This window comes from Papaver somniferum, chromosome 7 (genome assembly GCF_003573695.1).
Source record: "Papaver somniferum cultivar HN1 chromosome 7, ASM357369v1, whole genome shotgun sequence".
Taxonomy (NCBI): Eukaryota; Viridiplantae; Streptophyta; class Magnoliopsida; order Ranunculales; family Papaveraceae; genus Papaver; species Papaver somniferum.
The window spans coordinates 119,981,292-119,994,750 of NC_039364.1; positions in this window are offsets into that span (position 1 = coordinate 119,981,292).

Genomic DNA, 13,459 nt, shown 5'->3' on the forward strand with positions numbered 1-13,459 from the left:
CGTTTATTATATTCTCGAGCTAATCTTCGCTGATAATTCTCCATATGTTGTAAAGCTTTTTCTCTTTTTTCTTCTAATTTATCAAGTTTGTTTAAAATTAAACCCGTACTAAGATTCTTCTCCCAAGATTCTCTTTTTGTTGTCGGAATAACAACTTCTGTTGGTAACACCGCTTCAACTCCGTATGTTAAACAAAAAGGTGACATTCCAGTAGCTTCTCTTCTAGTTGTATTATAAGCCCATACTGCATAATGTACTTGTTTGCACCATGATCTGTGATGTCCTTCCAATTTCTTCTTTAATATATCTGCAATTATTTTATTTGTTGCTTCTACTTGCCCATTATCTTGTGGATACAAAGGAGTTGACTTTCCACACTTTATCTTGAATGCATTAAGTAACATTTCTATGTTCTGTCCCTCAAACTGTTTCCCATTATCAGATCAACTGTGCAGGAATTCCGAATCTGCAAATGATATTTTCGAATATGAATGTAAAGATATCTTTGTCGCGAATATGTTGTACTGCCTTCACTTCTGTCCATTTTGTGAAATAATCTATTGCGACTATTAAGTATATTCTTTGTCCAGTTCCTGGTAAAAATGGCCCCATAATGTCTAAGCCCCATTTTCCAAAGGGCCACACACTGGTTGAAGATGACAATGGTGCTCCTGGTGCATGTATCTTATTTCCATTCCGCTGACAATCTTCGCAACGTCTTGATATTTGTTTTGCATCTTCATGCATGTATGGCCAGTAATAACCTTGCATTTTTGCCCTATGTGCCAAAGATCTTCCTCCACTATGATTTCCAGCATCTCCACTATGTAACATTTTCAGCACCTTTTCTCCTTCCTCTCGTGTCAAACATCTGAGTGATGGTCCACTAAAGGATTTTCGGTATAGCAACCCATCTCTTAATTCATAATTCGTTGCTCGGCTTTTTAACTTGTGTGTTTCCAATCTATTTCTTGGTGTTTCTCCTTTCGCCAAATATGCATGAAGTTCCATTCTCCAGTCTGCGACATTATTTATTTGTTCTTCTTTTTCATTATCTATGACCATCACATCCACATCTTCCTCTTCTTTATTGATTGATGGTGACAGAAGTGTTTGTATTTTTATGCATCTCGCAGTTGGATCTGTCATCATCTTGAGATGAAAGCAAAAGCGTCTGCGAGTCTATTATCCTTTCTTGAAATGTGCCTCCATTTTATTTTGGGATTTTCGCTGACAATTCTTCAACCAGCTTCTTGTATTTCTTCAGGATGGTTCATTTGTAGTATACTCTCCTTTTATTTGGCGAATAACTAGCTGCGAATCACTAGTGATCCTGGCATTTTCTAGTTTCATTTCTATTGCGAATTTTAATGCATGTATCACAGCTTCATATTCTGTTTCATTATTAGTGGATGCAAATTCCAATCTGAATGAAAAAGCCATCTTTATTCCTTCTGGCGAAATTAAAACAATTCCAACTCCATTTCCTTCTCCATTTGATGATCCATCTACCAGTATTTCCCATCTATTTGGTTCTGTTAATAAATCTTTTGGATCTCCATGTTCTTCTTCTACATCCATCATTTCTTCTACTGCTTCATCTTCTTCTAAAGGAAATTCTGCCAAGAAATCCGCAACAACTTGTGTGATTTTGGTGAAGACAAAATTCATATTTAATATCAAAATGGCCTACTTGTGCATTCCATCTCTCTACCCTTCCTGATCTTTTAGAATTCTTCATCACTGATTCAATTGGTACTTTTGTTAATACCTTTATCTTGTGTGCTTGAAAGTATATGCGGAGCTTAAATGATGCATAAACTAATGCTAAGATTAACTTTTCAATCTTTGAGTAATTCTTCTCTGCGGTATTAAAAGTTTTGCTAATGTAATAAATGGGTTTCTCCACTCCTGCGTCTACTCGCAATAACACAACACTTAATGCATGCGACGTTGTCGCAAGGTAAATCAATAATTCTTCTCCTGGTTCTGCCTTTTGAAATAGTTGTATTCATAAGATGTTCTTTGATTCCTTGAAAAGCCTTTTCACATTCATCACTCCATTTAAATTTGCACCCTTCTTGAGTATATCGAAAAAATATTTGCATTTGTCTGATGATCGCGAAATGAATCTCCCCAGCGAAGCTAGAAGCCCATTCAACTTCTGTACATCTTTTATTGTTGCTGGTGTTGGCATGTCACGAACTGCTTGCACTTTTTCTGGATCAACCTGTATTCCTTCCTTTGATACAATGTAGCCTAAAATTTTCCCGATGCAACTCCAATAGTACACTTCTCGGATTAATGTTATACTGCCGCATTTGTTCAAAAATCTCCCTCAAGTCTTGTACATGGTCTTTAGCTTCTTTACTCTTTACTAACATGTCGTCCACGTATACTTCTAATGTTTTGTGTATCCATTTTGCGAACACCTTCTCTACCATTCTTTGATATTGCTCCCGCATTTCGCAAACCAAATGGCATTTTCGTGTAACAATATAAACCTCTAGGGCAAAGAAAGCAGTATGTTCTTGATCTTCTTCAGCGAGAGGAATTTGGTTATACCCTTTGTACCCATCTAAAGATGATACCCTATCATTTCCTGCGGATTCCACCATTTGAGGAATATGGTAACGGAAAACTATCTTTGGGGCAAGCTTTGTTCAAATCAGTGAAATCTATGCAAATCCTGATTCCCTTGTTTTTCTTTGGGACAATGACCATATTCGCTATCCATTCTGGGTATTTAGCTTCTCTTATAATTCCTGCCTCCAAGCATTTTCTGTAATTCTTCTTCTATTTGGGAATGGTAAGTTGTTGCGATTTTTCTTATTCTCTGTTTAAATGGTCTCACTTTTTGTTAATCTCCAATTGTGGCAAGCAATTGTTGATCTATTCCTGGTATCTCATCCATGTTTCCTGCGAAAATATCTTTATATTCTCGCAGTAAGTTGACAGTTCTTTCTTCTTCTTCTATATCCATTTTGGTTCCAATTCTCAACATTAGAGGCTCCTCTACAGTCCCAACATTTATTTCTTTTGTTGGTTCTGCGGCAGTGTAACTGGGTTTAGGTTCTCCCATTGGTGTGGGTTCTTTAATTGCTTTTATGGGTCCTTCCCTTCTTCCGAAATTTCGCTGGGTATTCCTTTGCCTTTTTTGCCCTTATCATATACTCTAAATTCTTCTTCCTTCTTTGCTTCCTTTACCAATTTTCTGCGAAATTGTTTCCTTTTTGCTGTTCTTCATAACGCCTTACTTCAATTTGATGACATAATTTCGCATTGTCAACATCTCCTCTGATTTCACCTATTCCACTTGGAGTGGGGAATTTAATACATTGATGCAACGTTGATACCACACTTTTATCGCATGTATCCATGATCTTCCTAATAACATATTATATGGCGATTCCATATCCACCACGCACAATGTCACATGTTTCGATTTCTCCAAGTGGAATTCGTACCACTATTTCTCCTTTAGGTTTTGTTGTGGATTTTCCAAAGCCGTGAACAAAATATGTTGAACTGGACATTTCTTCTCTTTAAATCCCATTCCCCGAATGCATGATAAAATATTATATCAACTGAACTTCCTGTATCAATTAAAGTTCTGTTCAACATCCATTCTCCTGTGGATTTTATTGTTGTATCCTTCTCTTTTCGTGTAATAGGCACTGTGATGACCAACGGAGATGTATGTTCAAATTTTCTTTTGGTATTTCTTCCGCCATGAATGCAATTTTTGCTTTCTCTTTTCAAGGGTGAAGTTTTTTCTACCGCCATAATTTTCTTTCCTTCAAAATTTCGTTTATGTATTCTTCCTTTGATGTTTTCATGGAATTCATTAACCAAGCTTTTTGTTATCATATTACACTCCAATTTTTGCCATTTTCATTAATTTATTCATCTTTCCTCTAACTGATTCACTGATTTGTTTAATCACTTTCTTGATTTGAATTCTCAATCAACAATCTTCAACTTTCGATCTTCAATTCCCTGTTTCTAGCGCCATTATGTAGTTGCAGGAAATCCTACACTACACCCCTCATATGATTTCATTGTTGATCAACTCATTTTTAGGTTTACACTCTTAATTTTATTGATTAATTTTGAATGTTCTTACAAGAAAGATAAAGAAATCAAGAATGAACTTTGCTCTGAACTTTCTCTCTCCTATTTACTTGTTTCTTACTCAAAAAAGATCTCCCCCTCCTTTACAACTCGAATGACTATTAATAAGGAAATATATAGTGGATGACAGCTAATCTATCCTTTATTTTCGGATATAGATTGCGACATTCTCGCAACCTTACAAATGTTAACTTCGCAAGCTCTATAATTTTCGCAAGACTATCACATCTTTCTCGTGATTCTTGCTGACGTCGTTTCTGAAATTGTTCTGCGACGCTATTGTGCAATACCATTGATAATTTCGCTAAAACATAATTGTTGCGAGATTCTGATCCTACACCTAGACGAGGTATGCAAGGATTGATAGGTAATGCTTTAGAATCACTACCTATGAAGCGAAGGAAGTTACAGCGGAGAACTATACTTTAGAATTTAATATAACATCTTCCGGGACATGAGATTGATTTCGAAATTTGTCTTGAGTAATAAATAGATATTAGTAGAGTTTTATATGATTGAATTGATGGAAATCGAAAACCCTAATAACCTGCTCTCAACCCGATCTCATTTTCTTTACCATTAAAATTATTTATTGTTTCTTTTTGTTTCGGATTTCTGAAAACAGTTAAAACATCATCTTGTTAATTAGTTATTTTTGATATTAGTTAGTAGTAGTATTTTCACATTCCTCGTGGGAACGACCCGCATTTGCTATCGATACTACAATTGACCTGTGCGCTTGCGGATATAACTAGGTTTCATTTAATCATTAATTTTGGTTATCTAAAATCTACATCAAGTTTTTGGCGCCACTGCCGGGGAGTGGTAGAAAAATACTCTCTGATTGATATATTTTTGTACATAATTTTATTTTTTATCTTATTTTAGATTTCTTTTGGTTCTTTTTACGCAGTTTGTTTGACTTTTTTTTAGGTACCTTAGTCTGAAGTGCGGTGATTGAAAGCAGTACCAGGCAAAAAGAAATTATGCAATCGCAAATCTTTTGCAACAGCCACTTGGAAGATCCATTAGAGGTTTGCTTAGCTCATTTTGGGTATGATTTAAATGATGATAGTGTTATTTTTGCAGTCAATGCCTTGTTAGACTCCGCACCGCTGTTAGACACTAATAAATGGAAACCCAAACTAGAACCTCTAGTTCTGCCCGAGTCTCGACTAGTTCCATCAGTCGAGAAAGCTCCGACCTTGACTCATCTTGATAATATTAATGATGAAACCGTTGAAAATGATAGTGGGTTTATAAGTCATTATATTATTGCTCCACTGAGCCCTTATTCAGCGAGTGAATTTGAACCAATATTTGTCCTGCAAGTTATTTCGTCGGACTTAGAACCAGATTTAGGGAGTACAACAACTGTTCAATTCTTTAAACAATCTTTATTAATTATATGCGAACCTGATTTACTTCATATTCCAGGTTCGAATTATGTTTTGAATAAGATTGAATCCAGTTTTAGCTCTCTAGGTACTAATCATTCTTGCTGCAGGATCTTCTTTTCAGATGACCGGGTTGGTTGGGTTGATCCCCAACTTTTCGGACTCTATATATATGATTGGCAGCTTACTTTGGGGTACCAACCTCTTTTTTTTTTTTAGATTACGTGCTACTGAAAGCAAGGAAACAAATACATTTCGTTTCATGGGATTCAACCCATCAGATTTGTTCCCTTTTCTTCTAGTTTTTTTTTTTATTTGCTTACTTTTTGCATTTATAATTTCCCACCTTAATTTCTACGTTGGATGACTCAATTACATTGAGGACAATGTAATGTGTAAGTGTGGGGGAGTGACACCTTCGTTAGGCTTTAAAAATAAATAAATTAGGATGACCAGCTGTTTAGCGGGTCTTTACAAAAAATTATTATTATGATTTTTAGGGTTATGACCAGCTGTGTAGCGGGTCTTTTTATGCTTTTCTTACATGTTATGACCAGATGTGTAGCGGGTCTTTTGTACGTTATTTGTCATGACCAGCTGTATAGCGGGTCTAAAAAAATGTTCGATATGACCAGCTGTGTAGCGGGTTTTGTTTTGCTCGAGGACTAGCAAAAATATAAGTGTGGGGGTGTTGATAAGCACGCAAATGCGACACAATTGTACCCATATTTACATTAGCTAGGCCTCATTATTTGGCTAATAATATTGTTTCAAGGCTTTTGCAGGAATTACAAACAAATCCAATCACCTGAAAATAAGTGGTTAAATAAACAACAAATGACATTTGCGACTAAAATGGGTAAATGTGGCTGTCCTGGTATTCCTATGTATCAGCACCACTGAGCGGCACCAAACATAAACGGAGCCTTATGAACTTGCAAGGAAAAATGAGTACATGATTAAGTTCACGATTCCTATAGACGTGGGCAGAATTAAAATTCAGTTGGCTAGTGTCACTGGCTTGGCACTCACGAGTTCACAACGGGCAGACAATTCTTAATCTCAATTAATGCATGGTGAAGCGAGTCGATGTCAGCACACTAATGCCACCTAAGATTGGTCAAGAGTGAATTTATTATTGTTAGCATAAGAATGGAAGAATATCACCTCCATGACCACGTGCAAATGAAGAAAAAGGAAAGATTAATATATCTTGTCCTTACATAAGTTCTCTTGTTATATTTATATAAAAAATCTGAAGGAATATTTGAAGCCAACTGACGTCATTTTGCAAATACAGTTAAGGTGGGACCCAGCACATGCAAGAAAATATCATGCTTTCTAAATGAAATTCATATACTATGGAAAGTGGAGATTCGGTGATACTTTACAATGTCTCGTCATATTATGACACGCGTCACAACATTATTGGGTGAATTTATATTTTCATGACATGTGGCAGACTTCTATTGGGAGGTGATGTGGCGACGAAGAAGAAAAACGTGAATTCATTTGTGAGCTATATTTATGTGTTGTTTAAAAATATACCAGGGGGGACGCGGCAGAGAGCCGTGAAGAGGGAGTAGGGTTTGAGGATTAATTTCTCCCATTTTCGTTTTTGCTTGGCTAGTGTTGATTTTTCCATTTTGTTAATGGCTTTTGAGAAAGCCATGGCTAGCTAGAGCCATGTAGGGTTTAGATAGAAACCAATTTATTTATATGAACTCTACGATGATATTTCTAATAATGATTCATTGATTAGTGATTTCTCTTCATATGGCTTGGTGTTTTATCGTTCATGTGATTTTCTAGATTATTTATGCTTTTGAATTGATATTTCGTGCTTCGGTTAAATCCCTAGACGAGGTATGCAAGGATTGATAGGTAATGCTTTAGAATCACTACCCATGAAGCGAAGGAAGTTACAGCGGATAAACTATACTTTAGAATTTAATATAACATCTTCCGGGACATGAGATTGATTTCGAAATTTGTCTTGAGTAATAAATAGAGATTAGTAGAGTTTTATATGATTGAATTGATGGAAATCGAAAACCCTAATAACCCGCTCTCAACCCGCTCTCATTTTGTTTACCATTAAAATTATTTATTGTTTCTTTTTATTTCGGATTTCTGAAAACAGTTAAAACATCATCTTGTTAATTAGTTATTTTTGATATTAGTTAGTAGTAGTATTTTCACATTCCTCGTGGGAACGACCCGCATTTGCTATCGATACTACAATTGACCTGTGCGCTTGCGGATATAACTAGGTTTCATTTAATCATTAGTTTTGGTTATCTAAAATCTACATCGACGGCTTTCCTCACTAAGCAGGGGACTTAATGTAGATGGTGGATTTTCGACAAAGGCTAAAATTGTAAACCCATAATTATACGAACTCCTGATCCAGCAATCAGATGTGAATATTGAGACACGGGTCTTTCATCGAATCCTCTGACTGAGAATACTTTCTCTCAGAGTACATGCGGATATGTAGTCTCTCGGCTGGACAACGGCATATCTCATGAATACTGAACACTTCAGTAATTATTTCTATATAGAATCACGAGATTGACGTCTCCTAGACAGCTTGCTCTGCTAGTATAGAGCGATAACGTCTTTAGGATACAAGCAACAAGTTTTCCCTGACTATATAAAGGATATGAAGCTCCAGTAAGCTCACGTCAGAATAATTAATGCTCCTAGACAGCTTGCTCTGCTAGTATAGAGCCATCAGTTAATTATTCTTAAATTCTTGGATTCATCCAATGAATTTCCAAAAATATTCAAATATTTTCGCAATATTTCGTTACTTCAATCTATGGTTCTTCCCAGCAGAATTCCATGGGTTAGTAATAATATTTAACGCACGGGCGTCTGAGCCACCTCTGAGTAAGCCCCGACTCAAAAGGTGCAAGTGTACTCAACGATGATGCACTAACAATCACCGCACGAACGAGTATTTCAGAATACGAAGAAACGATGAACCTATACAAAATAGGAAGAAAAATAATAAATAATTAAAATATTTACCAAGGCGCGGGAGCATGGGCCCACCGACTGGTCGGCCATGCCGTGATCAATCCCACGTCAGTTTTATATTTTTGTCATATTTTCTGTTATTTTCCTTGATCTCATAAAAATCCTTTCATTTGAACAAATATCCTTCGGTTTGAGGAAACTCCTCGATTTCGTGGTGTTTCCTTCACACCAAGGAAATAATATAAAATTAGGAAAACTATTGTGGGGCCGTGATTATTGGCTAACTGGCCATGCCTTGATCCTAGCCGGCCTCACACCTCATGGTTCCTCATTATTTTATTATGATTTTCCTAAACTCATGAAAACTCCTTAATCTCATGGTATTTTCACAAAACCATGGAAAATATAATATAAAATTAGGAAAACCCGTGGGACCGGGCCCCAGCTGGCCGGCCATGCCTCAGCCGGTCTCACATGCCCTATTATTTTATTATTATTATTTTAAGGTTTCCTTGATCCCATGAAATTCCTTGATTTCATGGTATTTCTCTCAAATTATGAAAATTCCTTCAAATCATGGAAAAATGCACATAAAATACATAAAATTAAGGAAACTCGTGGGACCGGGTCCAAGACGGCCGGCCATGCCCTAGCCGTCCCCACACGCCCTTATTTTATTATTTTAATATTATTTGCTTCCTTGATCCCATGGAAACTCTCACTTTAAGGAAACTCCTTAATTTCAACAAAATTCCTTGATTTCATGATATTTTCATAAAATCATGAAAAATATTATAAAATTAGGAAAAGGCACCATGGGACCGTGGTCACTGGCTGACCGGCCATGCCTTGGCTCCAGCGGTCCCAGGCCACATATTCCTTCATTTTATAATTATTTTCCTTCATCTCATGAAGTTTCCTCAGTTTCAGCAAAACCCTAATTTTGTCATATTTTCTCGAATGGATGCTCAACCGCACGCCAGAAAATATCAAAACTCTCAGGATTGAGACACGGATGTGTTGACGATGTGAGCATGTTACCTTGACCGACCAGGGTTGGCTCCTTCGCTCGCAATGAGCCGGTCCCACGCATTTTCATGATTTGACCTAATTTGCGCAATTGGACGTATTATGTCCAAAACTCTTCCAAATAATTTTGGATTTTCATGGAGTGATCGTCATTCGATCCCACGACCATCCAGGGCTGGTTTCATGACTCCTTGGTCGGTCTCCCACCTCTCCATAATTAATTAGGCTTTATCACCTAAGGTTCGGACGAGCATTTTTCGAATAAATGATTAAACCAACATTTAATCATTCTTTCATCAACAAATCACCAACTCTTCAAGGGATCTTGGTATTTTGCTCACGCGAGCATATGGACGCTACATAATCGACCCACGGTCTCATCTAGTCGGTCCTCCTTCATTCCATGGTTAATCCTCAAATAAACCATCAATTGGTCATCGATTGATCAAATTAGGGTTTCTGAGTCCAAGGATCATAATTCCTGACTCGAACACTAATAACTTTACGACGATCTCATGATCAATATTCTTATTTATTATGCTTGGTTCAACTACCAGTATACTAATTAATTTTTTATTTTGGTCACGCTACCAATAATTCATCAGACGAGCAACACTTGCTCAGATGAGCAATCTTTGCTCAAACCAAGGAATATTGGTTCAACTATCAATATTCAACAATTCATCAAATGAGCAATACTTGCTCACCTCAACGTGAGAACACCTCTGTCTCAACGAACACGTTCAATTCACGAGTTTCAGAACATTTTGCAGAATCAAGTTCAACTCAGCAAATACATGGACTCATCGTCCCATGAAGTCAGCAACTGACTAAATACACGTCTGCCCTGCAGACTCCACGTTCACGAGACATCAATCGTGTCACTTGAGGGAGATATCAACTAGGGTTTTGGTCTGGCGGTCTACGACACGTGTGTTCATACACACGATGGAATGTGATCAAGTCGTGCAATCAGTTGAAGGAGTTAACAAAGTAGTGGATGGAAAATCGACCAAGTCTCCGCACGATGAGCAGCTGGTTTCAAACACGATTTCCATTTCCCCACTCTTTGATTCCATCAACTGTCACACTTCATGGGATCATGGTGTATACAATTCCAGCAATATAAATAAGTCTCTGAAATCATGATTGAATAGACAAGAATCTCACGTCTCACAGACAACACGAGATCAACACTTCATAAATTGAGCAATTACTCTCAACTGAGTAACTTCAATCACTCAGAAGTTATCTTATTCAGAATTCACAACATACCTACAATCTTTGATTACCATTGATTCCACGCATTTCTCAGCTTCCCTCCTACAGATCAACCCATCCTCTCTTGTGACCGAATTTACTCTGGAACGGCCGTTGTCTTGGTTTAGGCCGGAGTACTACAGATTGATCTCTCGAATTCAAAGCACTCTCTTCTTGCAGTGCATCTGTGTGAGGTTGAACATTTCGCTCGGTTCAAGGAGTCTCTTCCGTACGGTCATCTCCTCAATTCCGTGAAAACCAGCAAATCGTTTTTCCCCATCTGTACTTGAGTAGTTCTTCGTCTTCGTAAGATGATCGCCATGGAGTCTGGAGCTCAACTACACTAAACTCTCATAAACCGAGACTTAGCTATAATTAGTCTAGAAATCAAGACATTTAGTTTTGACAACTAAACTTGACAAACATGCTTGAGATAGCAACGCATGCGAGTTCGACCGAGCAATGCTCTAACAGTTCTTACCAAAGAGATCTGAGTTGCATTAGTGAACTTAGAATCAAAAGAAGAACATATAAGAAATCTATCCAGTCTACACAGTAAAGGATCATCTTGTTTATTGCTCCAAGTATAAGATCCAACATTTAAAGGAAGATAAATCAACTCCTGCTCAGCAATGAAATCATTAATAAAATTCATGTTTCTCACTTTCCCCCCCCCCCCCAACTTTGTTTCTTTCAGCATCACTGCTAACAACATTAACATCACCAGCAAAACACCAAGCTTCATGTGACCAGTTTCTCACTTCCTCAAGATCCTTCCAAAAAGATTCCCTTATAATATTATCACAAGGAGAGTAAGCATTAGTCATAATAAACTTAAAATTATTACTTCTGAATTTAAAAAGACAAGAGATGGAGTTTGTCCCCATCCTCTTATCTAATAACTCCAATTTAGAGGTGTCCCAAATTGTAAGAAGGCCTCCACTATTTCCTGCAGAACCTTGAGAAGGAATATATTCCCAGCCAAAATCAGAGTCATACCACAACTGTCTTATAAACCAAGAAGTAAAAAAACTATTTTAGTCTCCTGAATGGTACAAATCAAACATATGTGAACTGCAATGAGATCTTTAACAGTTATTTGTTTATTGTAACCATTTAATCCCCTTGTGTTCCAATTTAAGATTTTAGTCCCAATTGGCAATCACAATCTCCCTTGAAGTAATTTCTTCCAATTCCTCAATGACCTCTTTAGAATTTTCCGAGTCATTAGATTCAGCTGTCTTGTGCGTTCCTTCCATCTGCAATTGTTTTGTATCTATCTCTGTATTTAAACAGAATTTCCTATATTACTTCTTTTGCCTGGCTTTCATCTTTTGATGTGATGCCGCCAAGTCTGCAACACAGTTCAAATACCAGTTTAGAAGTAGAAAAGATTACTTCATTAGTATCGATATTGGTTCCTTGAATATCATTCAAATTAATAATGATTTGATCCTCCACCACATTAAACAGAACAAGATCAACTTGTAGTGGTAAGATATCCTAAACCTGACATGAAGCTTCTAAAGCGAATTGCACATTACCAACATTCTGACTCTCATGCAACACCAATTGGTCGTCAGACAAAGCTGAAGAATTAAACCTTATATGTGCATCTGAGTCCAAAAAATATTCATGACCTGTAGAGATAGGAACTCCAACTACACATTTATCTCCACTGGGTGAAGATGGATTACCAGATTTTGATTAAACCCCAGAGTAAATGGGAACTACCACTTCACATCCAATCTCACTCTGTGATCCAATAGCCTCTGCATCCAACAAACTGTCAATTAATTCCAGTCTCGAAGTTGTGGGTACATCACCTTCACCTCCAACAACCTCAAGAACATGAAACTTATTAACAGAAGAGGTTAACAATGTGTCTTTAGACAATATCCCAACTCTATTGTTCTGAAAGACAGAATTTTTCACCTCTCTCTCAGTTACTTTGTTGAGCTCACCGTCAACAAAAATCTTGGAGCCAGAAGTAATAAGATCAACCTCCTGATCATCCCTTGCTGGAGACGAGCCATCGGAATTTATCGAGTTAGTCTTTGAACATGACTTGTTCTGCAATCCAATTTTTGATACCGTATCTAGATTTTCCTGATTTAACTCGCCAGAGACCGCTTTATCCGATTCAGGAACTCGTATTGATTTGGCTCCTGAAATAGTGGGAGAGTATATTTTTGAATTTGAAAACTTTCGATCAAACTCATCAAGAAGCCTGATATACTCCTCCATAGGCGCCTTATTCTTAGGATCGAAATTAAAGTCCAATTCAATCGAAATTGCGCATCTTTGGTCTCCATCTTCCACCACCAGAACCTACGGAATAATAGAGAAATCTCCTCTTACGGAGATCCTGAATTTTTTTGAATTAGCCCTATTTAATGAACAAGTAGCTATTTCCTTTAATCCTCCCAGTGAATCCCCAATGGTTCTAAACAATTTAGAATTCCAGAATCTTTGTGGTATACCACGGATCTTTAACCATTTTCCAAGCTTAACCATAGCCTGAATTGGAATAATGTGATCTCGTGATGGCACTTGCTTGACTTGAGTATTCTCCTTAATGTTTTCTACCTCCTTATTCACGAACTGAGAAATATTGACAACCACATTGTCAACCACAATCTTCTTGGGTGTCC